The sequence below is a fragment of the Procambarus clarkii genome, chromosome 15, assembly GCF_040958095.1.
Source record: "Procambarus clarkii isolate CNS0578487 chromosome 15, FALCON_Pclarkii_2.0, whole genome shotgun sequence".
In the NCBI taxonomy this organism is placed as follows: domain Eukaryota; kingdom Metazoa; phylum Arthropoda; class Malacostraca; order Decapoda; family Cambaridae; genus Procambarus; species Procambarus clarkii.
The window spans coordinates 41,204,755-41,231,820 of record NC_091164.1 but is presented as its reverse complement, the minus strand read 5'-3'; the positions used below and the strand labels follow the sequence as shown (position 1 = coordinate 41,231,820).

The 27,066-nt window shown below is 41.2% G+C and overlaps 2 long non-coding RNA genes across 2 annotated transcripts in view; both read left to right on the top strand.

Moving 5' to 3' along the window:
* LOC138364941 (uncharacterized) overlaps positions 1–27,066 on the top strand; it is a 508,777-nt gene that overhangs the window by 56,922 nt on the left and 424,789 nt on the right. The window lies entirely within an intron of this gene.
* On the top strand, positions 898–4,558 carry LOC138365140 (uncharacterized). The gene is made up of 3 exons (XR_011228686.1): positions 898–1,009; positions 3,037–3,153; positions 4,251–4,558. It is a non-coding gene; the product is annotated as an uncharacterized lncRNA (long non-coding RNA).

The window sequence follows — 27,066 nt, the reverse complement described above, 5'->3', positions numbered from 1 at the left end:
TTCCAGATACTATTTCCTAGTTATCAATTAATGTAGGTGGTTATTTTAATTCGCGGCTACTAGGGGCTTTCTCCCATTATACAATATAAATGTACTCACTAACTATTCTCTGGTATCTGTTCTTCAAGTAAAATTACCTATTTTTTTGTTTAATTAGTCCATAATTCATAAAATTCCTTCAGGTCGATCTTTATATTTAGAAAAACATCTAATCAATTTGGAATTTTATTTTTTGTTCACCTACAGTTACCAGCTACTATTTTATTGTTATATTTTATGTTGCTGGTCATTACAATTTTCCAAGAATTTAAACAGCTAAACAGCAAATAGCATCTTGTTAGAGTACAGGAATTTACCTATGGAGAACCTCGATAGCTGCCGAAAATTATTAATGAGTATATATGAAATTTAAAATAATGAATTATATACCATTTCTTATGTTACATCTTTGGCGGGTAGGCCGTTCTGCGGGTTTACAACCGAATTGTTTAAAAATCACACTATTTTAAATGTATGAGTCACTAGTATTCTCTGATATATGTTCTGCAATGAAAATAAAAATTGTTTTGTTGTTAATTACTCCATAAATGTGTAATGTGTTAATTCAGTCTAAAATCTTTTTGCAACGTTTATATGCGATATACGTAGCTGGAAACTACCTATTATTTAAAAATAATAGTTACAACATTATATTAATATATAATGTTGAAATAAATATCACACAAAGTCTGTATATCTGTTTTTAGATGTCTTATAAATTTTCTTTTAAAATAGTATTAATGATTTTTATGAATCTTGAGTAAAAATTATGTTAATTACTATTAATCTAATTGTTATTGTTTTAAGTAAAAGAATTGCAAGTATTCGCATAACCACGGGGTCTCTGTTTGTGTATGAATGCACGGATTTGTTTTTGTTATGAGAGGGACGCCTTAGAAAGCATGGTGTAGGCCACCTGTGGCTCGCATCCGATCCCACGATCGTCGTCGCCCCTAAATCAACACAACAGGTATTTAGTATTTACGATTATAATAAGTAATATTTCTTTTATAATAATATTGCAGCAGGTGGTGTAGTGGTAGGACACTCGCCTGGCGTTCCGCGAGCGCTATGTCATAGGTTCGTATCCTGGCCGGGGAGGATTTATTGGGCGCAATTCCTTAACTGTAGCCTCTGTTCAACGCAACAGTAAAATGTGTACTTGGATGAAAAAACGATTCTTCGCGGCGGGGATCGTATTCCAGGGACCTGCCCGAAACGCTCGTACTAGTGGCTGTACAAGAATGTAATAACTCTTGAATGTATCTCAGTTTAGGGGCTAGGCATTTACACTCTTAGGTCAGCAAACTAGCTAGAAGGTTAGACCATTAGACTCCACTGGTCAATCGGGGCCCTGCATGACTCAGCTTATCCTAACCTAGCCCAGCTTAAACCATCTTAGCATAGTTCATTCTAGCTGTGCATAGTGCTTGCACAGCCTTGCTTATCCTAGTTTACCTCTTCCTAGCCTACCGTAGCCAAGCCTATCCCAGTATACCCTTACCTAGTCTTGCCTAGCCTAACCCTGCCTTGCTTTTAAACATGACCAGTCCTTCCTACCCTAGCCAAGCCCTGACCAGCTTAGCCAAGCCAATCCCTGCCTAGATTTAGCATAGCCTTGCCTTTTTATTAATATATAGAGGGTACCACCTCTGGTTGAGTTTGTAGGAACCCTCCACTTATAGGGTTGAGGGTTATATATATATATATATATATATATATATATATATATATATATATATATATATATATATATATATATATATGTATATATATATATATATATATATATATATATATATATATAATATAAATAATGTGTGTGTAAACATGCCACGTGTGTGTAAATCACAAAAATTAACACTTGATGAAAAATGTGACAGTGTCAGACCACGGAGGAAGAATTGAAACAGGAATTTCCTTAAGTACTTTCATATATTAATACATCTTCAGAAGGAATAATTTTATATATAAATTAAATTAAAAAAAATCATTCCTCCATGGTCTGACACTCATATATATATATATATATATATATATATATATATATATATATATATATATATATATATATATATATATATATATATATATATATATATATATATATATATATATATATATATAATGTGTGTGTGTGTGTGTGTGTACTCACCTAGTTGTGCTTGCGGTGGTTGAGCTCTGGCTCTTTGTCCCGTATGTATGTATTCATATATATATATATATATATATATATATATATATATATATATATATATATATATATATATATTTATATATATATATTTTATATATATCCTGCCTGAAATGCTGCGTGTACTAGTGGCTTTACAAGATAGTTCTTATAAAGATAGCATTTTGTGGTTATTCTCTATATCTGGTTCACCTAACAGTAAATAAGTACCTGGGAGTTAGACAGCTGCTATGGGCTGCTTCCTAGGGATGTGTGTGTGTGTTTGTATTCATGTTGAATTTTACAAAGTAGGAAGAGATGTTTGTCAAAAAAAAATCAAATATTTTTGAAAGTATAAGTAGATTTGATATTTTTCTTTAATTGTTTATTTCTGCTGTCTCGCCTCCTTTATAAAATGGCATCATTCTTGCTTTTTTAAAGATATCAGGAAAAGTAAGGCACTCCAGAGATTTGTTAACTCCTTCCTAGTGTTGCCTAGCCCAGCCCAGCCTAGACAAGGCAGGCTGGGCATCCTAGCCTCACGCAGCTTAGCCCCAACCTACATGTAGCATCCCAGTCCATCCTAAGTGATCATTACCTTACTGGCTGTGTTTTCTCTTCAGCCCTGAATGTAATGTGGTGGAACATAAACAGATACATATCAGGTCTTAGAGAATCTGTACTTCATACATTTCTTAATAATGTCTCACAAATATTTAAATAATTAAAAAAAATTGTATAATAACTTCATATTATTCTTGCAATTTATTTTTGCATTTTTTTTATACAAAATTTACATTTTAAAAGATTACCTCTATTTTTAGATTGATGACTTGAAGACTACAGTGCCATCCACAGCAAATCATGGTCTTAAAATATCTCCTAGCAATGACGAGACCAATTTTCACAGAGATCAAATTTTTGCTAAGCAGTAGTCACAGGTAAATATAAATTATATATAAAATATTATATATATATAATTAACTGCTTCATTGCTCAAAGCACCTTTAGACATTCTGAGAGTTGTGCTACTTTATTAATTAATTAATTAGGCTATATTTTAATGTTTTGTAATGTTTTCATTACTTTTTTTGTTTTGAAATATAAATTGTTGAGTTTTGAAACATTTTGACATTAACTATACCTGAATATTTATAAACCAAAAAATACCAGAACTATGTCCTTGACAATTGCACTAAGAAGTCTTTGCCAAAATCAGGTGCTCAGTGCAGGAGTTAAAAACTTGAAAGTTGTACCACCTCTGGTGCAAGATTAGGGACCCATAGCCTCAGAGAAGAAAATAGAGAGTACTCAGAGAAGGCCTTGAATAATAGGCAGGCTGTTTGTGTGTGTTTCGACGGTAAGCTTGCTGATACCATGTGTGTGTGTATTTGGAGGCTAAGCTTGCTGATACCATGTGTGTGTGTGTGTTTGGAGGCTAAGCTTGCTGATACCATGTGTGTGTGTGTGTTTGGAGGCTAAGCTTGCTGATACCATGTGTGTGTGTGTGTGTGTGTTTGGAGGCTAAGCTTGCTGATACCATGTGTGTGTGTGTGTTTGGAGGCTAAGCTTGCTGATACCATGTGTGTGTGTGTGTGTGTTTGGAGGCTAAGCTTGCTGATACCATGTGTGTGTGTTTGGAGGCTAAGCTTGCTGATACCATGTGTGTGTGTGTGTTTGGAGGCTAAGTTTGCTGACACCGTATGTGTACTCACCTATTTATACTCACCTGTTTAAATAATAATAGGGGTGTGTACCACCTCTGGTGCAATTGTAGGGACCCACAGCCTTGAAGAAAATAAAGAGTATTCAGAGAAGACCTTGTGGATTCTCACTGAACACTAATCTTTTCTTCTCCTACCACCCCTCTTATTTTGTTTTATGCTGTATTCTATTATATATCATATAAATACATAGCCAAATGGCAATATTTATTATGTCTATACAAAAAGAAGACATCCACTTTATTTTTTTTCTCTCCTTTGTTTCTATGTGGATTTTGTTGTGACTAATGATTCTCCTCCTTTCCCATCAACAGGTCTTCCTCACTGGGCTTGCTCGGCTTTTGTGTTACTGTGAGGGTGCCATCATCGTTTACCCTTCAAGACTGACTCATGCTGGCATTGCATTTGTGGACTTCCATTCACAGTAAACAGTCCTTCTCCATATGGTGATTGTCCAGGGCAAGCAGGGGGTGTGACTGCCATCTTGGAGAAGCAGGGTCTTTTAATATGAAGAATCTTCCGTCTTCTCTACTTACGCCAGCTTGTGCCAGCCTTGCATTCTTGTTACTTCATGGCCCTTGGGCCTTTTTTATTTATTTTACATAATAAATTTTTGTATTAATACCCGTGTTTCACAAGAGATCCTTAACATTTTAAGCACCAATTGTATTGACTAATGTACGTCTTGTAACCTTTAAGACATAGACAAGACATAGATAAATGAGTGAATAATACTGAGTGATTAGGTTAGGGCGAGGAACATAGTACAGTGTCTGACTTTGGAAGAATGCCTACTGTTTTAGAAACCTTATTGCCATGATCATAATCGTATGGGTTAAAAAGCATTTGTTGTCACTCCTACACTGTGGCTTGTTGAGCTTAAAACCTTTGCTCCTTGTTCGTGTTACATCTGACCTTTTGAAGAAATTGTATGAATCAATATCCTCCAAATTGTTCAGTATTTTAAAGGTTTCGCTCTATTACTCTCTCATTTGCATATATCTAAGCATATAGATTTAGATTAGATTTTTTATTCAGGTAAAGGTACATACATTGCAGATGAGTTACAAAGGGAAAGACAATGACTAGAGTTCACTAGCTCTATTGGAAGAGAAACGTCTGCAAGACAAGTGTGGGCAAAAATTAAGGTAGCTAAGGGGAGCAGAGCCTGGCCTGCGGCTCACAACGACCCCCAGGGTAAGGCTGAAGAACTAATTCACAAGTGGAGTGATGCAGCATCATCCTCCTCCCTCCCTGCAGAAGTAAGCAGGGAACAGCTCCTCCGACATAATGACAGAAGGATTAGGATAAAAAGAGCACAATCTAGTGATGACGAGTATGAGGAACCAATTACAGCCAAGGAAGTAAAGGGGGCTATGAAAAGGGTAAAAGTACAGCACCTGGTGAAGATGGCGTCACCTACGACATACTCAATGCACTGTGTGAAGTGTCTGGCAATCCACTACTCCACCTGTTTAACAAGTCATTCCTATGTGGAGTGTTGCCCACACAATGGAAACATGCAATAATGGTCCCAATACCGAAACCCAATGACCCTGGCAATTACAGATCTATCAGTCTCATGTAATGCACTTGGAAGATGCTTGAAAGGATCATCCTAAACCGACTATTGCACAAAATAGGCAGGTTAGGGGAGGGGTCAATGGATTTGTTAAAGGACGGAGCACAGCAAACTATAGTTAATTACCTTGCTAATGATACAGCTAAGTACTCCCAATAAACTCGCTCCTCGGGGCAAAATTTTAAAATTTAAAATACAATACCTAAAGCCACTAATACGCATAGCGTTTTGGGCAAATATATACGAAGTAAAACCCAAACAAAGAACTGACTCGTAGGACCCATAAAAGATGAGACTAACAATTTTAAGTTGTATGATAAAAGGGCGGCAAACACTCTCAATGAATACCTAACATCAGTGTTCACACTAGAAAGCTTGAATGACATCCCATCACCAACACAAATGTTTGTCGGAGGTAAGGAGAATGAATTAAGAGAAATACCAATTACACGCGACACAATCAGGAAGAGCACTGACAAACTAAAAGACTCAGAAGCCCAAAGTGTAAATGGATTTAAGTCCCAAGTCGTAAAGGAACTGGCAAATTAATTGGGTGGTTGTAGGTAGGAGCTGCCTCGTATGGGCCGGTAGGCCTTCTGCAGTTGCCTTTGTTCTTGTGTTCTTGTGTTCTAATGTTGAGTAGCAACATTTGCAAACTTGCAGATGATACAAAAATAGGTAGGGAAATTAACACGGAAGAAGACTCACTATCACTTCAAGTTGATCTAAATAGGGTTTTGAAATGGTCAAAAGATTGATAGATGCAGTTTAATGCTGATAAATGTAAAGTTTTGAGACTAGGTAATGATGATAGTTACAAGATACGAGCTAGATGGTGTTGAGATTGCGAAGTCGGATTGTGAAAGGGATCTGGGAGTTATGATTAGTAAGAATTTAAAACAAAAGGATCAATGCATGAATGCTCGTAATAAGGCAAATAGGACACTGGGATTTATTAATCGAAGTGTTAGTAACAAGACACCTGCAGGTTCTTCAGCTATATCTTGCTCTGGTTAGGCCCCATTTACATTATGCAGTTCAGTTTTGGTCGCCATATTATAGAATGGATATAAATTCACTTGAACGTGTCTAGAGTAGGATGACTAAGTTAATTCCCAAAAATAGAAATCTTTTACATGAAGAAAGATTAACAAAGCTTAAATTGCATTCACTGGAAAAGCGAAGAGTTAGGGGTGATATGATAGAGGTAGTAGGGTAAAGTGTGACTAGAGCGACGCGCACCAGCTGCCAGGTGGCACTCCATGGAGTGTCACCTGACAGGTGGCGCGCGGGTGACTAGTCACACAGGCTTTTGGGGGAATTTCCCGGAAGTTTTGGCGCGTTTCGGACGCTCTCACCTGACAGGTGGCGCGCGGGTGTCTAGTCACACAGGCTTTTGGGGGAATTTCCCGGAAGTTTTGGCGCGTTTCGGACGCGTGTGAGCGTGTTGTGTTTGGGTATGTGGACAGGAAAGAGGGGAGGTCATGTTGGGCAGCTGACAGGTGGCGCGCGTCGCTCCCGTCCTCAAGTTTTTTTCGGGGAATTTCCCGGAAGTTATGGCGCGTGTCGGAGGTAATTGGAGCGCGTCGCTCCAGTCCTCGGGTGTTATGGTAAGTGGTCAGGAAAGATGAGAGTAAGTGGTAGAGTAAGTGATAGAGTAAGAAAATAGAAGGAAGATGGAGGAAGGAGTAAAAGAGTTGATCGTGAGTTAGTGTGTAGATGAGAGGAGAAGGCAGCACGGCCTGTTATGTTGTTTTGGGATGGGAGCTGGATGGAGTTTCCCCTTCGTCGGGAGAGAGTGCTCTGGGCCATTATGTGGTTAGACAAACCCATTGACTCCCCTACAGGAAGGTCTTAAGTGATGTTTGTAAGAAATGCATGGAAAAGACACGGGACTGCACCTGGCTTTTTCTGTGTTCGGGTCAAGAAAGAGAGAAGTCACTCTCGTTGTGAGACTGCAGCGGGCCATTATGTGGTTAGACAAACCATTAACGTCCCCTACAGGAAGAGCTAAGTGTGTGTGTGTGTGTGTGTGTGAGGATGAGGGCAAAGTCTCCTGCAGGAGGGGAGTGTACCATTACCTAAAGCGTTTTTCAATGTCGCGACGGGGTAAGCGTACTGGTCGCAGGTTGGAGCCTGACTGCTTTTTCCGTGTTCGGGTCAAGAAAGAGAGAAGTCACTCTCGTTGTGAGACTGCAGCGGGCCATTATGTGGTTAGACAAACCATTAACGTCCCCTACAGGAAGAGCTAAGTGTGTGTGTGTGAGGATAAGGGCAAAGTCTCCTGCAGGAGGGGAGTGTACCATTACCTAAAGCGTTTTTCAATGTCGCGACGGGGTAAGCGTACTGGTCGCAGGTTGGAGCCTGACTGGTCATCTTTCCAACTAGTCTGGGTATTTCTCCTACGACACCGGAAGTGGTGGGACACCCATTACCATTGCGTTTCGCCAGGGTCTGCGACTCTCTCTCTATCTGTCTCCCTGTCTCTCTCTCTCTATCTATCTGTCTCAGTCTCTCTGTCTCCATGTCTCTCTCTCTCTCTCTCTCTCTCTCTCTCTCTCTCTCTCTCTCTCTCTCTCTCTCTCTCTCTCTCTCTCTCTCTCTCTCTCTCTCTCTCTCTCTCTCTCTCTCTCTCTCTCTCTCTCTCTCTCTCTCTCTCTCTCTCTCTCTCCAGATCATTTAATAGTTGGGGAAAGTAACATCATTTTCCTTTCTCCTGCTGCCGCTGTTCACATATCTTTCTCCATTTCACTTAGACTGACAACGCATCAGAGGATGTTCACCATGTCAATTTTCAAGCCCGCCTTCACTCTCACCCTTACATCCTTGTAAGGTAACACGACCAATATGCTAACTTCGTTCTTTACCCAATATCATTAATGTAACGTGGAGAATATACCAACTTCATTCGTTCTTTGCCCAAATTACATTTTAAGAGTAACGATCTGTCTCTCTGTCTGTCTCTGTCTCTGTCCCTGTCTCGCTCAGTCTCTCTGTCTGTCTCTGTCTCTGTCCCTGTCTCTCTCTCTCTCTCTCTCTCTCTCTCTCTCTCTCTCTCTCTCTCTCTCTCTCTCTCTCTCTCTCTCTCTCTCTCTCTCTCTCTCTCTCTCTCTCTCTCTCTCTCTCTCTCTCTCTCTCTCTCTCTCTCTCTCTCTCTCTCTCTCTCTCTCTCTCTCTCTCTCTCTCTCTCTCTCTCTCTCTCTCTCTCTCTCTCTCTCTCTCTCACTCGCTCTCTCTCACCCTCTCTAAAGTCCACCACACGACCCTTCACTTAGTAAATTCAGTCAAAGTTAGTAGGTTAGCGTTTACTAAAAGAGAGAAACATTTCACATCGTCACGGAGACGCGATCTCTACCTACAAATTGTTCTTGTTAACTGTGATCACAACATCTGCTGGCCAAATAAATATCATTGAAATGTATGCATGTTTACTCAATCTCCATCACCTCTTCGTCCTACATCCATAGCAAGACTCCTGAATGAATGAACCGGCAGCCCCTCTCGCTGCAGTCTCACCTTCGTGATGGTTTGAGGTGTATTGAGATGGAGGATGTAATGGCTCGGCCTTACCCTCTCCCCGTCCACCCCCACTTACCCTTACCCCTACCACCCCCCTCCATGGCCAAACCATCACTGCCCCCATTCCCAGACCGGATGTTCTGTTCTAAGCTTTAGTATCACCATTCTTTGCTCAAATAGTATTTTTTTAAGAATATCCAGTCATAAGCTGGTCTTCAATCTTATTATTATAACAAATCATAATTTGCTGTTCTCTCTCTCTGTCTCTCTGTCTCCCTGTCTCTGTCTCTCTGTCTCTCTCTCGCTCTGTCTCCCTCTCTCTCTCTCTCTCTCTCTCTCTCTCTCTCTCTCTCTCTCTCTCTCTCTCTCTCTCTCTCTCTCTCTCTCTCTCTCTCTCTCTCTCTCTCTCTCTCTCTCTCTCTCTCTCTCTCTCTCTCTCTCTCTCTCTCTCTCTCTCTCTCTCTCTCTCTCTCTCTCTCTCTCTCTCTCTCTCTCTCTGTCTCCATGTCTCTCTAACTCTCTCTCTCTCTCTCCTTCGTATTGTTCATTCATTCATAGTTCCTTTCATTAAAACTATTTCAGTTTTACTTATATAAACAAAGCCATCTCCCGCTCTTGTCCCCGGCTTAGTTCATTTGTACAAGATCGTTAGTAATAGATCAATTTTCCGAAATTTAAAGCAGTCATACTTCAAAGTTAGTAAATAATATCAAGTCAGTTACTGAGCTCTAGCTCTCTCGTATATTTGTAAATAACCCAACAATTTCACTGTAATTTCTACCCTCTGTATTTCATAGTAAATACGATGTAAACAATTATAAAACTCTAGCTCCTGTCCTCTGTCCAAGTCCACTCCTATAAATTTATTACTATCAGTCCAATTCTCCTGAGATTTGAACACCAACTACATTTTCAGTCATAGTAAATAAAAACCGGTTCAGTTATCAAGTTTCAACTCTTGCCCCTCAGCTTAGTTCATTTTTTTGTACAAGTTCTTTATTTTCCAACTAAATCACCTTGAGATTTAAGATCGCTTTATTTCTAACGTAGTAAAATTAATCTGGACATTAACCAAGCTCCATTTTCCTCAGTCTTAGATCATCGAACATAATTATATCCGTTCAAGCCCCTCTCCAGCCTAATTAGCCCTCTGTAACACAATGTAACGCAACGTAGCGTAACGCAAATCAACTTTTTGCAGTCCAAAATGTCATTTTGAAACGAAAAGTGCGGGCTAGCCCATCTCCATTACATCTCTTACCATATAAATAATTGATGTCTATCAGTTTTAGCCCTCTGTAACACAATGTACCGTGACGTAACGTAACGCAAATCAACTTTTTGCAGTCCGAAATGACATTTTTAAATAAAAAGTATGACTTAGCCCATCTCCATTACATCTCCTTCCATATGAATATTACGGTCTACCAGTTTTAGCCCTCTGTAACACAATGTAACGTAACGGGAAAATCAACTTTCTCGGATGAGCAAATAACATTATTGAAAATGACATCAATGTTTTGCCTTTACATCCAAACACAAGAAAAATATTACCGCTTTTCTTGAGAAACTTATATGTGGAGATCATATCTCCAGAGTCCACACAATAAGCCACACATCACACATCTTCTGTTTTCAATTCGCAGCTCGCATCTAATTTAATGTTATTTTTTTTGCAGAAACTATGTTTTTGAGATTATGCTCAATGTCGGCAATTACTATTCGTATCATCAAACTCCTTCAGTCAACAAATTCACATTTCATATCGTGTGTGTAGATTAGAGAGAGAAGGCAAACTTAGCGTGCAGCTAGTCAAAACTTATCATAACAGATATGATTTCACAGAGTTTTCAACCTTTGCCAGTTTTTTCAATGTTAGCTCTTCACTCGTGCTAAGTGAGTCAGACAAAAAATGTGACATTTCATTTCATTATTAGCCATGCAATATGCTATTAGCTAGGTAGTCAAAACATATAACAAGCATTATTTCACAGGAATTTTTTCTAGCAAATATGCTTCCTTTAAGCAGTTCAACACATCAAACACCAGCAGTCCGCGAAATTCCCTTTAGTCAATAATCATCCTTTACAGTATTTCTTGACTAAAATAGCACTCCAAAACATAAGTGGTCATTTTTATTCTCACTGACGCACTATAGTCAATAATTTGTTTCGCAGAGTGACAAGTTATGCCTAGTGACGAGATTTCACGGTGAGCATAGTTTAAGAGAGTTCACACTGTATTAATTACGGCCATGGATATCTTATGTTATGTTTATGAAGATCATCACTTCTTATTTTTATCATTTTCTAGCCCCACAGCTTTACAGTCTTCTCTTATTCTTTTTCAAATAAAGTTTGCTTACTGTTTTCCATTGTTATATGATTTACTTCGTCGGAATCTCCAAGGTGGGTTCACCAGTGTAACGAGACAGTACACGAATGTGGAGAACAGGCACACAGGCTTAGATCTCATGTTTCATTGTCATTTCATAACTAAAATCATCCATCAATCAACAGAAAAAGTCATATTCATCATCATTGTTCCTAACTAAAATTATATGTCGTTAAGTAAGAAATATAGTCAAAGACACTCTTCGAGACATCAAGGACTTACTTCTTAACTAAAGTAGCCTTCACTTTGCTAGACTCCATGCCAGAACCTGTGCTCCTGCTGGGTGATTTCAATTGTCGTCATGCCCTTTGGGGTGATGTGCTGACAAACACCCAGGGTCGCCTCCTTGAACCTTTCCTCCTCTCTTCTTCCCTGTCCCTTCTTAATTCTGGTGAGCCCACTCATTTGGAATCTCGGACTTGCTCCCTTTCCTGTCTCGATCTTACTCTGTGCTCGTCATCCCTTTCCTTAGATTTTGGGTGGTGGGTCCTTGATGACTTCCATGGCAGTGACCATTTTCCTATCCTTGTTACTTTTTTCTCTTTTCACCCTCCTCTCTCCTTCCCTAGGTGGCGGTTTGCAGAGGCTGACTGGTGCCTCTTTACTCTCCATGTTACTATTTCCGACCTCTCCATTCTGCCTCTCCCTCATGCCCTCCTTCTTTTTCATGACACTGTCTTTGATGCTGCCCTCCACTCTATTCCTCGCTCTTCCTCTTGGGGAATGTGGAAGTGCGTTCCCTGGTGGAATGTGGACTGCACTCGGGCTGTCCGCTGTAAGCGTGCAGCCTAGAAGAGACATCGCCGCCGGCAGAAAGTTGAGTCTTTTCTTTTGTTTCGAAAGGCAAATGCGGTGGCCCGTAGGACCATCCGTTTGGCTAAACGTGCTTGCTGGATGTCTTATGTCTCCACCGTTATGTCCAAAACTCCTCTACCACTGGTCTGGAAGCGTATTCACAAGATTATGAACTTACCCGCGTAAGTTCGTTCCCGATGTCTCACCGGTCCTTCGCCTCCGTGGTGTTCTTGTGGCGGACCCATTGCAGGTCGTGACCGAACTGGGTTCCCACTTTTCATGTTAGTTCTGGTTCTCATCTTCCCCAATCCTTCCTTCTTCGTAAGCCTATTCTTGAATCTCGTCCTTTAAATTTCTGTACCCATCTTCGCCTTCCCTATAATGATCCCTTCTCTCTCTCTGAGTTTCAGTCTGCCCTAGCCCTCTGTGGTTCTATGGCAGTGGGCTCCGTTGGCATTCATTATGAAATGCTTTGCCATCTCTCTCCGTGCACGTCTCAGTATTTACTGAGTCTGTAAAATCGGGCCTGGAAGTCGTCGTCAGTCCCTGAAGACTGGCTCAATGCTGTTGTCCTCCCTGTTCGGAAACCAGGGTCTCTCGGGTCATCCCCCCAACGACTTCCTCCCTATTGCCATCACGAGTTGTGTCTGCAAGCTCTTTGAACGTATGGTTAACGTTCGTTTGATGTGGTTCTTAGAACACTATCACCATCTCTCCCCTTCTTAATACGGTTTTCACAAGTGCCGCAGCACAACGAATGTCCTGGTGAACGTGGAGGTCTATATTCGTACTGCTTTTGCTGCGAAGACCTCCGTTGTTGCCATCCTTTTTGACTTGGAAAAGACTGACGACACTACCTGGCGGTATCATATTCTGTCTCAACTTCATTCTTTTGGCCTTCGTGGTCATCTCCCTCTCTTCCTCCAGAGTTTCCTCTCTCATTGTTCCTTTCGTGTGCGGCTTGGTACCACTCTCTCTGCTTCTTTTCGGCAGTATGAGGGTGTACCCCAGGGTAGTGTTATGAGCAGTACTCTTTTTCTAGTTGGCCTCAACGGTCTTCTTTCCTTTCTTCCTTCTGTCGTCTTCCCCGCTCTCTATGTTGACGATCTTACCTTTTGTTGTCAGGGTGATGATTTGCCTCTCCTTCAACGGCGGCCTCAACTTGCGATTGATGCCGTGTCGTCTTGGGCCACTGATCATGGCTTCAAGTTCTCTGCGTCTAAGACTTGTGCTATGACTTTTACTCGGAAGCATGTCGTTCTTCGTCCCTCTTTGCCGCTTTATGGTCATCACCTTGTGTACAGGGATTCCGCTAAGCTTTTGGGGTTAATCTTTGACACTCGTTTGTCTTGGTCAGCCCATATCTCTTACCTCTCTTGCTCATTCAAGAGCATTATCTCTTGAATGCTCTAAGGCCCTTAACTTCCTTAAGGTTTTGTCCCATACTTCTTGGGAAGCGGATAGGCGCACGCTCCTCTATTTCCACTCCTCTCTCGTTCTGTCTAAACTCGATTATGGTTGCCCTGCATACTCTTCTGCTTCTCCTTCTACTCTTTGCCGTCTTGATGCTTTGCACCATACTGGGTTGCATCTCAGCTCTGGTGCCTTTCGTTTGACTCCCGCCCTCAGTTTGTATGTTGACACTGGCATCCTCTCTCTCCAGGACCGCCGTGATCGCTACTGTCTTTGCTATCTTGAGCAGTCCTTACAACATCCTTCCTCTCGCTTCTGTAATGCTTTAACTTTTACCCCTCCTGTGGTTCCTGTTATTCTTCATCGCCTCCCTCTTTCTGTCCGGTTATCTCGCTTACAGGATTCTCTTTCTTTTCATATTTCTAATGTTTCTCCTCGTATTATTCCATCCTTGCCTCCGTGGAGAGTTCCTCTAGCAAAGTTTTGTACGTCCTTGACTCGCGTCACTAAAGCTTTTACCCCTCCTATTGTTCTGAAATGCCTTTTCCTTGGGCACTTTTCTTTGCACTCCCACTCTATTTCCGTCTTCACCGATGGGTCTAAGTCTGCGGACGGTGTGGACTACTCTGTTTCTTTTCCTAACCGCACTTATGTTTTGCCTCTCTTCGAAGGCTAGCGTCTTCACAGCAGAACTTTATAAATAATAAATAAATAAATAAATAAATAAATAAATAAATGTTTATTTAGGTAAGGTACATACATACAAGAGATTTTACAAAGACTGATGGATTTATAGATAGAGCTAGTACATACAATGCCTAAAGCCACTAATTACGCAAAGCGTTTTGGGCATGAAAAACATTAATGACTAAATCTTAATACTAATTGAGTATAAAGAATAAAATGTGTTGAGAACAAATAAAAATAGGGATAAAAAAGGGGGGAACATGGCTGAAAAAGCAGCACAAATACAATTAGGTCGACAAACAGCGTTGTTTAAAAAAAACAGACATGGATTGAGAATAGAAGTGTACGGTAGGTTACAGGGTATTTATTAGGTAGTGCTTCGTTTTTATCTTAAACTGGTTGAGAGAGGTACAGCCTTTAACATGATTGGGAAGGTCATTCCACATTCTGGGTCCCTTGATTTGTAGAGCATTTCTAGTTTGATTAAGACGAACTCTTGGAATATCATAAAGGTATTTGTTTCTGGTGTGTTGCTCATGGGTTCTGTTACAACCTTCAATGAAGCTTTTAAGGTCAGGATTGGCATTGCAGTTCAGCGTTTTATTTATATATATATATATATATATATATATATATATATATATATATATATATATATATATATATATATATATATATATATATATATATATATATATATATATATATATATATATATATATATATATATATTTATATATGTATATATATATATATATATATATATATATATATATATATATATATATATATATATATATATATATATATATATATATATATATATTTTATTTGGTTATGTGAATGTTGTTTAGTTCCTAGGATACTTGAGATTGTTTTCCAAGTGCTTTTCATTTTGCCTTTTGCTTCATTGAATCTATTCACATAATATGCAAGTTTTGCCTTTCTTATGATACTGGTAAGCATTGATGAGTACCTTTTAACTACTTCCTTTGAAACTAGGCCAATCCTAAGTTTCTTTTCATATTCATGTTTCTTGTTGATTAAGTTGAGAATGTCACTTGTGAGCCATGGATTGTTTAATCTTTTGTCAGTTACTTGCTTGGTAAGAAGGGGACAATGAAGTTTGTAGAGGCTTAGAGTTTTGAAGAGGAAGAGGTTAGTTAATGAATTTATATCCTGGGTATTATTGAATTCAGAATCCCAGTTAATATTGTGGAGTGCATTTGTAAGATTGCCTAAAGCTGATTCACTGTGTAGCCTAAATGTAAGTTTCTTGCTTTTTGGTGGTGTTATGTCCATGTTCGGTCTGAGAAAGGTAGGATAGTGGTCAGTTGTTCTGTCATAGATTATACCAGCTACAATGGGAGCTGGTATGTTAGTCCATATGTGGTCCAAGGTAGTGGCTGATGTTTGAGTGACTCGGGTAGGTTTGGTGATTGTGGGGATTAGCATACAGGAGTGCATGCTGTGAAGGAAATAGTCAACTTGAGAGTATTTTTGTTGACCCAGGTCAATATTAAAGTCTCCTCCCAGAATGATGTGGTTTTTGTTGAGATTGTTGTTTATAATAAGATTCCTTAGGTTGTCTGAGAAAGAAGCTATGTTAGTATTGGGAAATCTATAGATGGCTTCAATAGTCAAGGAGGATTTAAGGGATTTAATTGTAAACTGAGCAAAAGTATATTCACAGTAGTCATCTCTGTCACTAATGACACTGTTACAGATAAATGTATCTCGGTAATATATAGCTGTGCCGCCACCTTTTTTATTAGGCCTATAGTTGTGAATGGCTTTATAACCAGCTAAGTTGTAGAGTTGGGTATAGTCTTTACTTAGCCAAGTTTCTGTTAAAATAATGAACGATAAGTTAGTACCTAGTGCTGTGAGTAATGCATTTATATCGTCAAAATGTTTACCAAGTGATCTAACATTTTGGTTGTAAACTGATAAGCAGGTGCTATTTTGGAGTTTGTTTTATGCCTGGTGTGTTGTGTAATACACCTAGTTGTGCTTGCGAGGGTTGAGCTCTGGCTCTTTGGTCCCGCCTCTTAACCGTCAATCAACAGGTGTACAGGTTCCTGAGCCTATTGGGCTCTGTCATATCTACACATGAAACTGTGTATGGAGTCAGCCTCCACCACATTACTTCCTAATGCATTCCATTTGTCAACCACTCTGACACTAAAAAAGTTCTTTCTAATATCTCTGTGGCTCATTTGGGCACTCAGTTTCCACCTGTGTCCCCTAGTGGGTGTGCCCCTTGTGTTAGCTAGCCTGTCTTTATCAACCCTGTCGATTCCCTTGAGAATCTTGAATGTGGTGTTCATGTCCTCCCTAACTCTTCTGTGTAATACTGTGTAATACCATTATGGCCCTCTCTCTGAGCGCCCAGTAACCACTTCACTCACTATTACATTGTCACTGCCGGAGTCCTGAGTGGTGGCGTGGCTGCTTGTTGCTTGAGCCTGACGAGGTAAAGTTGACTCTACCCACGCATTCGTCCGGTTCATTGGCGCTGTTTGAGGCAGACTGTTTTGCTGTGCTCCCGGTGTCTGGGTAAGAGCTCTTGCCTGCTCTGTAATATTCACCGGCCGGGGAACATCCATACTCGGCCTCTTGCTATACACAGCCGAGCTGGCATTGTGAACACCTTCACAGTTGCAGCATCTGGGAACTATTTTCTCACCCAAATTAAGCCTGTTTCTACACACATTAGAGAGGTGAGACTTTCCGCAGAAACGACATCGTGGATCATGTTGACAGCTCCAGGATTTATGCCCCCATCTGCAGCATTTCAGGCATATTACGGGCTCTTCCACATACTTTGCTACATGCCTGTAGCCAGCCCCGGTGATAAACACTCTCTTGGGAACTTCACCTCTCACTAGAGCAACAACCTGATTCCTAGCTTCACCTTTAATAAGGTGACCCTTGGCCCACACAGATCGTTGGTCGTCGAGGATGAATTTGGGGTCTAGAATCTGAGGGTATTTGTAGATAATTACCTTCGTCAGCATCTCGTTCCTCTTCGGTATTTCCATAACAATTCCATCATATCCTTGCTGGGTAAGAAACACAACTGCCTCCATAGAACCTACCGTTAAGTAAGGTCTGTTCACACCTTCCTTCAGCAGGGGCTCGAACTTGCGGTGTTCTCTTCCAAGTTTGACTGTCCACAGGAGCTTGTGGTGGTAGGCCAGTGTGCATGAGGCAGGGAAGAGAATCCTCCACCTCCGCTGACCCTCACCTTCCTGACATCGTTCTGTCCGTTCGTCGACACTGGTTTGATCAGTCTCAGAGTCGGTCCTCATTCTCTTGTCGTTTCCGTTAGGTACACTGTCAACACTACGCCCCACATCCTGTCTTCTCCGTTTCTTCTGTCCCCTGGTTAGAACTTCTTGAAAATTACTCAACTGGCTGACTGCTTTCTGAGTCTGTGTCCATGTGAATATTGCCGTAGGGAGTTCTTCTATTGACCGATTCTCCATCTCAGTACCCAGCATGGGGGGAGATGTGTAGAATGCGATATGTTGCAGAGGTGTTACCCTGACAAAGGGTGCAGGCGAGACGAGAGCAACGGAACGACATCCTCACCCGTCGACCGTCTTGTAAACACTGTGGAATGCATTAGGCAGTGATGTGGTGGAGGCTGACTCCATACACAGTTTATAATGTACATATGATAGAGCCCAATAGGCTCAGGAACCTGTACACCAGTTGATTGACAGTTGAGAGGCGGGACCAAAGAGCCACAGCTCAACCCGCGCAAGGACAATTAGATGAGTACACTAGTTTGTGCTTTACAAATTTATAAAGAATGTATTGTAGAAACATCCACAGAAAACGATGCTACAGTGGCATGTGTATGGGGTAAACTACTGCAAACAGGACAGAATGGTGTCTACTATCACTGTAGGATGGGTATGTTTTTGTTGTTGATTTAGAAGCGATGACGATGTAGGATGGGTATAGGGTCCACTACCACCCACAGGATGGGTATAGGGTCCACTACCACCCACAGGATGGGTATAGGGTCCACTACCACCCACAGGATGGGTATAGGGTCCACTACCACTTATTAGGTGGGCAAGAGGGCCATACCACTTGCAGGATGGGTTTTGGCCCACAACTGCCCAAAGGATGGGTATGGTGAGCACTATCATCCACAGGATGGGTATGGGGTGCACTACCACCCACAGGATAGGTATGGGGCTCACAACCACCTACAGGTTGGGTATGGGGTCCAATACTGCCCACAGGACGGGTATGGGGACCAATACTGCCCACAGGATGGGTATGGAGTTCACTACATATATAAAACGCTGAACTATAATGCCAATCCTGACCTCAAAAGCTTCATTGAAGGTTGTAACAGAACCCATGAGCACCATACCAGAAACAAATTCCGTTTTGATGTTCCAAGAGTACGACTTAATCAAACTAGAAATGCTCTACAAATCAAGGGACCCAGAATGTGGAATGACCTTCCCAACCATGTTAAAGACTGTACCTCTCTCAACCTGTATAAGATAAAAACGAAGCTCTACCTAATAAATTCCCTGTAACCTACTTTACCTCTCTAATGTCAACCCATGTCTGTTTTTTTAAACAACGCTGTTTGTCGACCAAATTGTATTTGTGCAGCTTTTTCAGCCATGTTTCCCCCTTTTTTTATTTTTATTTGTTCTCAACACATTTTTTCTTTATACCCAATTAGTAGTAAGTTTTAGTCATTAATGTTTTTCCTGTCCGAAACGCTTTGCGAAATAGTGGCTTTAGGCATTGTATGTACTAGTTCAATCTATAAATTTATCAAATTTTTGTAAGATCTCTTGTATGTATGTACCTTACCTTGAGGTTACCTTGAGGTGCTTCCGGGGCTTAACGTCCCCGCGGCCCGGTCGTCGACCAGGCCTCCTGGTTGCCGGACTGATCAACCAGGCTGTTGGACGCGGCTGCTCGCAGCCTGACGTATGAGTCACAGCCTGGTTGATCAGGTATCCTTTGGAGGTGCTGTCATGTTCACAGAAAATGGTACCATCCGTTTTCTATGTGCGGCGGCTGAGACGCCAGGGAGAGGAAGGTAAACAATTAAGAGAGCGTACAGGACGCCCGCCAAGCTTGGTAGCTACTAGTCATGTAATCATATTAAGTATTAAAGTCAGTAACCAAGTCATGACTTTACATCAACCCTACAACCAAGACTTCCTCAGTAACACACAAACACCACATTGGCGACGAGGATGAACTGTGAACGCAGGTATTTGTTCAGTTTCAAACACAAGGGAGAAGCATGCTGCCTGGAGGAGGAAGAGAAGCTGTGAGCGCCATACCCGATGCTGTATGCTAACCGATGCTGCGTGCTAACCAATGCTGTGTGCTAAACGATGCTGTGTGCTAACCAATGCTGTGTGCTACCCAAGCTGTGTGCTACCCAAGCTGTGCTGAAGAAACTGTACTGAGGAATCTGCCGACGTTGTGTACGAAACGACGCTTTGATGTTTACAAAACCTGATGTTTTGGTTACGAAACGACGCTTCGTGCTACAAAATTCATCACACTGAACTGACTGCTGTACCAACTGCTGATGTACCAACTGCTGTACCAACTGCTGACAACTGCTGTACCAACTGCTGACAACTGTTGTACCAACTGCTGTGCCAACTGCTGTGCTGCTGCTGTGAGTAGGAACAACACATGTACACAAGGGCTAGGTAAGAAGTCAGTTGCTGCTATATTGTGCACTGTTGTGAACTTTTGCATTAAAATGCTTGTGTGCTTTGCAAAATTAAAGTAATTACAGTGAATTCTTGACTAACATATACAGTGCAGTAAGTGTTTAATATTCTGAGGAACATTTAAGTGATAAGTTACATTTATTCAGTAAAAATGGCAAATATACCTCAGTTTCCTGCATTTGATCCTGACTGTGACCAGACAAACCTGTCACAGAGGTGGGTCAAATGGCTTAAAAGGTTTGAAAATTTGTTGATAGTTTCTGACATCAAAAGTGCTGAAAGAAAGCGTGCCTTTCTACTTCATTATGCAGGTGATAGAGTTTGTGACATCTTTGACACACTGAAAGACACTGGTGGTGCCAAAGATTATGACACTGCCAAAGCCAAACTAACAGAGCATTTCAAACCAAGGCAAAATACTGCAATGGAAATTATGCATTTCAGGAGAGCAAAACAACTCTCTAATGAAACTGTGGATCAATACCACACACGTCTGCAGGGTTTAGCAGCCCATTGTGAGTTTGCTGATGTTGACAAAGAAATCAAACAGCAAATAATTGAATCATGCACATCTACACGTCTTCGTCGAAGAGCTCTAGAACTTGTTGATGATGACAGTTCTCTTACCAAGATACTGGATATGGCTCGTCGAATGGAAGATGCTGCACGTGATGCTCGTGTCATGGAGTGCAGTGCTAATAACGGTTCTGCCACTGTTACTAACAGTGATGAGGTACGTAAGGTTCAGGGAGGACACCGTGATCAAAGAAGATATCATGGCAAACCTAACAGTAAATTTAGCCGAGAACCACGTCACAACTGGGGTCAAGGAACAAGGCTCAAGCAGTCACAACGACCCACATCAGAGGGTGTCAACAATAAATGTTACAATTGTGGAGGAGACTACCCACACCAAGATAATGTTTGTCCTGCTCAAGGTAAGAAGTGCTATGAGTGTGGAAAACTAGGTCATTTTGGTGCTGTGTCGTTCCGCACTAAAGAAACCACAGTCAATGAATAAAAGCACTGTACGAGGATCAGGTCATAGGGGTCGAGGTGGTAAACACAATATTGCACCTCATATCCAGAATGTTAATAATGTACAAGACAACATTTCATTACAACCAGTCTCAGATGACAGTGAATGTGATTATACTTATGGAGTACAAGCAATCACAGAATGGAATGATCTTCCAAACAACCCAGAGACATGTGTATACATTGCTGGTATTTGTCTCAAGGTTCTCATTGACACTGGATCAAACATTGACACCATTGCTGAGTGCCACTATGAAAAAATAAAAAAACAGTTCCCAAAGCTTGAGAACTATAATGGCAAAGCCACTGCCTATGCTTCAAAGGTAGCCTTGCCAGTGATTGGAACTTTCACTGCAGAGATTAAGTCAAAGAATGCAATGCTCATTACTACATTCCATGTTGTTAGGAATGCAAAGGAGTCTTTACTCAGTTACAAGACTTCAACCAAATTGGGGCTACTTCAGCTTTCTAATGCTGTAGCAGTGGAATCTGCAAACAATGTTGATGCTATTGTTGCTGAATTTTCTGATCGATTTAAATCCATAGGTTGTTATACTGATAGCAAAGTACATCTGCATATCAACCCAGATGTAATTCCAGTTGCCCAACCACATCGCCGACAACCATTCCATACTCGCAAGAACGTCGATGCCGAACTGGATAGGCTGATAGAACTAGATATCATTGAACCAGTAACAGGCCCAACACCATGGGTAAGCCCAATTGTCACTCCACCAAAGCCGAAGAATCCAGATGAGATACGCATTTGTGTGGACATGCGTGTTCCCAACAAGGCAATAATGCGTGAACGCCATCCTACACCCACTGTAGATGATATGATTTACCGCTTGAATGGTGCAACTGTATTCAGCAAGTTAGATTTAAACAAGGGCTATCATCAGCTTGAACTTGATGATGAGAGTCGCTTCATCACAACGTTTACGACACATCGAGGTCTGTATAGGTACAAGCGCCTGAGTTTTGGTATCAACAGTGCTGCCGAGGTATTCCAGCACATCATCAGCCAGGTATTGCAAGACATACCTAATGCTGACAACATGTCTGATGACATCATTGTTTATGGCCGTACCCAAGCTGAACACGACAAAGCTCTTCGTGCAACATTGCAACGCTTACGAGAAAAGAATTTGACGCTAAGCCGAGCAAAGTGTGAGTTCAATCAACATAAAATTGAATTCTTTGGACATGTACTTAGTGACAAAGGTCTGTCTCCAGATCCTAAGAAAGTTGCAGATATCAAGAATGCTGCACCTCCTTCAACGTCCACTGAAGTACATAGTTTTCTGGGAATGGCAAACTACTGTTCTCGCTTCATTCCAGATTTTGCTACCATTACGAAGCCTCTACGTGAGCTCCTGAAGAAAAACGCATCATGTTACTGGAGCGATATCGAGCAAAATGCATTTGATGCTGTGAAAGATGCACTAGTAGAGAATGCGACTGCTGCGTATTTTGATCCATCAATGGACACTGAATTAACGGTGGATGCTAGTCCTGTTGGATTAGGTGCTGTTTTAGCCCAACACAAACCTGGTCAACCAGATTCCCGAGTAGTAATTGCCTACACCAGCCGTTCTCTCACAGATGTTGAGCAACGATACAGTCAGACAGAGAAGGAAGCTCTTGCTCTTGTATGGGGCTGTGAACACTTCAATGTGTATCTGCTTGGTGCACCCTTCACCACGATAGTCACTGACCACAAACCGTTGGAGACCATCTTCAATAATCCAAAGTCCAAACCACCAGCTCGCATTGAGAGATGGGCTCTTCGTCTGCAACCATACAACTTTACGGTGAAATACAAGCCGGGTGCAGGCAATCCCGCTGATTACATCAGTCGACATCCTGCCAACAGTTTCACCATCACCAAGCATCAGCAAGTTGCCGAGGAATATGTACACTCTGTAACCTGTGATGCAGTCCCTAAGGCTCTCACTCTTGATGAAATCCGTACTGCAACCCTAGAGGACCCAACTCTGCAAGCAACAGTGGATGCATTGACTAAGAAAAAGTTTCCACGCATCCCACCCTCAGGAGTTGACCAAGATGCATTCAAAGCACTTGAACGCATCCAGACAGAATTAAGTGTTACGCGACACTGTGCTGCGAGGTACTCGTATCGTGATTCCAGCTGTTCTCCAGCAACGTGCTCTGAAGCTTGCACATCAAGGACACCAAGGTCTTGTTAGGACGAAACAGCTGCTACGAGAAAAGGTGTGGTTTCCTGGCATTGATCGTCAAGCAAAGGATATGCATGATGCCTGTGTCCCTTGCCAAGCTGCAGTGGATACTTCAAGACCAACACCTCTACAACCTTCACCACTACCTGCTGCACCATGGACGGAAGTATCAATGGACTTCTGCGGACCACTACCAACTGGAGAGTACTTGATGGTAGTCATTGATGATCACTCACGTTATCCAGAAGTAGAAATCATCAATTCCACATCTGCAAAGGCCGTCATCCCGAAACTTGACAAGATCTTTTCAAACTTTGGCATTCCTGAAGTTGTCAAGACGGACAATGGACCGCCATTCAATGGACAAGACTTTGTCAACTTTGCTGAGCATATTGGATTCAAACACCGCCGTGTGATGCCACTACATCCTCAAGCAAATGGAGAAGTTGAGAGATTCATGCAACCTCTCATGAAAGCGGTACGCTGTGCTCATGCCGAAGGACGATCCTGGAAACAAGCTATGTATGCTTTTCTCAGGAACTACCGTGCAACACCACATGGAACACTGGGCAAGTCGCCTGGCGAACTTTTATTTGGACGTCCTATGAGAATCGCACTACCTGTCATGCCAGCCGAGGTAACGGATAAACGTCTCGCTCAGAAGGATGCACTAGCCAAGGGCAAAATGAAAATTGCTCATGATCAACGTGCAAAGGAACAGTTCATAAAGGTTGGTGACACTGTTCTCGTTAAAAAGAAAAAAGAGGGAAAGTTAGATATGCCGTATGATACAAAACCATATAAAGTTATTAGTGTAAAAGGAACTATGGTAACAGCTAGTAATAGAGATCATAGTATAACACGTAATATGGCTTATTTCAAAGTGATTCCAACTAGTGTAGAAAATGATGAAGGGCAAAGTCGTGCAAAAGAAAAAGAAAAAAATAGTTATAACCCGACAAACAATTCATCAAGGGATGTTATTGTATTTGGGGACTCGCGTCCTAAACGTCATGTTAAACGCCCTACACGATTTGATGATTAATTGTGTTCCTATGTAATGAAAAGTATTTACTTATTATGCTAAACTAAATTTAATATTGTTTGAATAATGCAGATATCTCATTCAATATTTTGTAACTTTGTATTACAGTTTCTTTCATGTTTGTTTAACATTGCATATGTATTTTTAACATTGAAATCCTTTGTGGAAAAGATTAAGTTGTTTAAATTCTTTGTGTGCTTAATTAATGTTAAATGTATGCAGTATCTCTTGATATGTTAATAACTTACTTTGTGTCAATAACTTTGCTTTGTGCTACAAGCATGGTAGACATCCTGTATTCATTCTTTTTAAAGAAAAGGAGGGATGTCATGTTCACAGAAAATGGTACCATCCGTTTTCTATGTGCGGCGGCTGAGACGCCAGGGAGAGGAAGGTAAACAAGAGAGCGTACAGGACGCCCGCCAAGCTTGGTAGCTACTAGTCATGTAATCATATTAAGTATTAAAGTCAGTAACCAAGTCATGACTTTACATCAACCCTACAACCAAGACTTCCTCAGTAACACACAAACACCACAGGTGCTTATCCAGTTCTCTATTGAACACTGTGAGGGGTCGGCCAGTTATGCCCCTTATGTGTAGTGGAAGCGTGTTGAACAGTCTCGGACCTCTGATGTTGATAGAGTTCTCTCTCAGAGTACCAGTTGCACCTCTGTTTTTCAACGGGGGTATTCTGCACATCCTGCCATGTCTTCTGGTCTCATATGGTGTTATTTCTGTGTGCAGGTTTGGGACCAGCCCCTCTAATATTTTCCACGTGTAAATTATCATGTACCTCTCCCGCCTGCGCTCAAGGGAGTACAGTTTTAGGCTCTTTAGTCGGTCCCAATAGTTTAGATGTTTTACTGAGTGGATTCTAGCAGTAAAGGATCTCTGCACGCTCTCCAGGTCAGCAATTTCTCCAGCTTTGAAAGGTGCTGTCATTGTGCAGCAGTACTCCACTCTAGAGAGCACAAGCGTTTTGAAAAGTATCATCATCGGTATAGCATCTCTAGTGTGAAAAGTTCTTGTTATCCAACCTGTCATTTTTCTTGCAGTTGTGACGGCTACTTTATTGTGTTCTTTAAAGGTAAGGTCTTCCGACATGAGTACACCCAGATCCTTTACATTGCCTTTTCGTTCTATGTTATGATTTGCCTGAGTTTTGTAAGTGGTTTCCGTTTTTATATTTTCATTTTTTCCATAGCGCATGAGCTGGAACTTATCTTCGTTAAACATCATATTATTTTCTGTAGCCCATAGAAAGACCTGATCTACATCTGACTGGAGGTTCGTCGTGTCCTCTATGTTGCCTACTCTCATGAAGATCCTAGTGTCATCTGCAAAGGATGATACAGTGCTATAGGTTGTGTTCTTGTCTACGTTCGATATGAGGATGAGAAAAAGTACTGGAGCAAGCACAGTACCCTGGGGGACTGAGCTCTTCACGGTTGATGGGCTGGATTTTATTTTGTTGACTATTACACATTGGGTTCTGTTGGTCAGGAAATTGTAGATCCATCTGCCTATTTTTCCGGTAATTCCTTTTGACCGCATTTTATGTGCTATAACACCATGGTCACATTTATCAAAAGCTTTTGCGAAATCTGTGTAAATTACATCAGCGTTTTGTTTGTCTTCCATAGCATCTAATGCCATATCATAGTGGTCCAGCAACTGCGACAGGCAAGAGCGCCCTGTTCTGAAACCATGTTGTCCGGGGTTATGGAGTTGCTGTGATTACATGTATTTTGTGATCTTACTTCTTAGCACTCTCTCAAAAATTTTTATGATGTGCGATGTTAGTGCTATTGGTCTGTAATTTTTTGCCTCTGCCTTATTTCCTCCTTTATGAAGTGGTGCTATCTCTGCTGTTTTTAGTATATCAGGAATAACGCCAGTATCTAGGCTTTGTCTCCACAGAATGTGGAGGGCCTGCGATAGTGGTTTTTTACAGTTCTTTATGAATATGGAGTTCCAAGAATCCGGGCCTGGTGCAGAGTGCATAGGCATACTGTTTATGGCTTCTTCAAAATCCAGTTAGGATAGGGTGACGTCTGATATATGATTTGATGTTGGTATCGTATCCATGAAATATTCATTTGGATTATCAATCTTTAGTGTGTTTAATGGCTCGCTGAAAACAGAGTCGTACTTTGCCCTCAGTAGCTCGCTCATTTCTTTGTTGTCATCGGTGAAAGTTCCATCTCCCTTTCGCAGGGCCCGATACTAGATGTGGTTTTTGATCTTGATTTTGCATAGGAGAAAAAATATTTCGGATTTCTTTCTATTTCACTGATGGCCTTTTGCTCTCTTTGCCTCTCCTGGGTTTTGTATGATTCTTGTAGCTTCCGTTCAATTGTTTCTATTTCTCTACCTAACCGTCTTCGCCGTTCTTGAGATAGGGTGCGACTTTCAAGTTGTTCCGCGATTCGTTTTCTTCGCCTATATAGGGAACGACGTTCCCGTTCCAATCTGCATCTCTTCCTCTTTTTTCTTAGAGGTATGCGGTTTGAACATATTTCTAGTGCTATTGAGCTTATTTTTTCCAGGCAATGGTTCAAGTTTGCATTTTCAAGCTGTTCTTCCCAGTTTATTTCTGTAAAGTCCTGGTTTATTTGCTCCCAGTTTATCTGTTTATTATTATTTATTTATTTATTTATTTATTTATGCATATACAAGAATGTACATAAGGAATGTGAGGATACAAATATGG